Raw genomic sequence first — 2,034 nt, forward strand, 5'->3', positions numbered from 1 at the left:
TGCCTGCTCTGGACAGCCCTGCATGGGCTGCGAGCGCCTGCAGCAGGGAACGCCGGCCATGGGGTGGGTGAGGGGCCACTTTTCCCCACGCTCAGCACCAGTTTCTTCCCTGCTGGCGAGCAGGGGGTCGGGGCTGTGCGCGCTGCCCCTGCCTGTAATGTGGGGCTTGGGGTCACTGGGTGTGAGTGGGCGGGGAGCCATTGGGGGCACAGGGCCAGCACCGGTGCCCCGGGGCCAGTGTTGGCGGGGTCCGAGCAAGGTGGCAGGAGCACGGGGTCCCAGCTGGCAGGGGCTTTATGGAGCCAGGCCAGCTCCCCCCTCTCCCTGCTGGTGTAGCCCAGCCCAGCTCCACGGACCCCTGCCAGCCCGTGTCCCTGCTTGGGGCCCCACTGGTGCTGGCCCTGGGACATTGGTCCCAAGATGGTGACCAGCAGGTGGGGCACCTGTCAAGGGGTGGGACACCTGCCAAGGGGCGGGGCTACCCATGCGGCCCTCGACAGCCTGCCAAAACGGGGTAAGCAGTCCTCCGCCCGAAACAATTGCCCACCCCGGTCTTGGAGGGTAGAAGGCTGGGGCTATCGTCTTCTCACTGGCTTATATTCCTTCCTTGCTCTGTACAGCTGCAGTGAGAAGCAAAGAGGCTTCTTTTACAGTCACAGAAAAGATATCAGTCCCTGAAGCCTTATATACCTACCTCAGAGGGAGACTGCAGTAGGTATGAGACTTACCATATAATTAGTAAATATACAATGTGCAAAAGTTGTTGAGTATATATTACTAGTAACCTAAAGCGAAAATACTGTTATTTAGAAATTTAACACAGATTAATTAAGGTTAAATTTGAACTCTTTGAAATTCATTAATAAAATTGCAGTAGATGCTTTAAGAATTACAATGTATGAAATAGTGAGCTTTACTGTTTAGTAGTTTCATAGATGTTAAGGTCGGAAGGGACCTATTAGATAGAGTCCGACCCCCTGCCCTGGGCAGGAATGAGTGCTGGGGTCTGATGACCCCAGCCAGGTGTCTGTCTAATCTCCTTTTAAATACCTCCAAGGAGGGGGACAGCTCCACCTCCCCAGTCTATAACACTGTCAGTAATAAGGTAGATGTCTAAAAGCCACTGATAACAGATTAAACCTACTTGTTATGTGGAAAAACAATTGTGCATTAAACAGAAAATTACTTATAATCTGATGTTTTAGAAAAAAGTCAAATAATTGTTTTAACACCTGGTGATAGCCACAGGATGCCACTGTAGCTATCACCAGTTATATTTTGTTTATTATAATATTTTTATTATTTTATAATATTTTATATTTTATTAAACAAAATAAGCAGAAGTGACACATTTCAGAGGGATTTTTAAACCATATGATTAGCACATTAAAAGTTATCTCAGCTAGAAGTCTATCTTGTTAAAATATACCCGAACCCTCAACATGTCAAAACAGACAGTATACAGGAAACCCTTGCTATTTGTGGGTTCGGCATTCGCAGTTTCAAATATTCGCAAATGCTGAACCTGCATCTTAAATACACTTAAAGGAGCTCCTTAGGAGCTCTGCGCTTACCACCACCAGGGCAGCTTTTCCACTCCCCGCCAGGGGCATGGCATTCATGAACGCAGATGGCGTTCATGAATGCAGTGCCTTATTCGCAGATTTCGCCATCCATGGGGGAATAGGAGAATGTATCCCCCGTGAATGGCAAGGGTCTCCTGTACCACACAGCACAATATTTAAAAAAAAAAGAATAAAGGGGTGATGCATTTTAAAGATGCTTATTTTATTTCTTAAATATTTATTTCAAATAAATTACTGTCAGCGGAAACCATTCATATTAAAGATTATTTCTCTCATGCTGATACGATGCAAGTGTCTAAAATATTCCCTTGTAAACAGCATTTCAACAGTAATTTTCTATAACTCTGATAAAACACTGAGTTCTGTAACATATCCTATTAATTCAAAATGTTCTGAAAGTGTTTGGCTTAATTATGGCTTTTTTTTCACTTTTTCAGGGTTCGCAGAT

At 45.5% G+C, this 2,034-nt stretch overlaps 1 protein-coding gene across 3 annotated transcripts in view; it reads right to left on the bottom strand.

Annotated features, from left to right (window-relative positions):
* RICTOR (RPTOR independent companion of MTOR complex 2) overlaps window positions 1–2,034 on the bottom strand; it is a 145,698-nt gene that overhangs the window by 64,998 nt on the left and 78,666 nt on the right. The window lies entirely within an intron of this gene.

This window comes from Alligator sinensis, unplaced genomic scaffold, assembly GCF_000455745.1.
Source record: "Alligator sinensis unplaced genomic scaffold, ASM45574v1 scaffold881_1, whole genome shotgun sequence".
Taxonomy (NCBI): domain Eukaryota; kingdom Metazoa; phylum Chordata; order Crocodylia; family Alligatoridae; genus Alligator; species Alligator sinensis.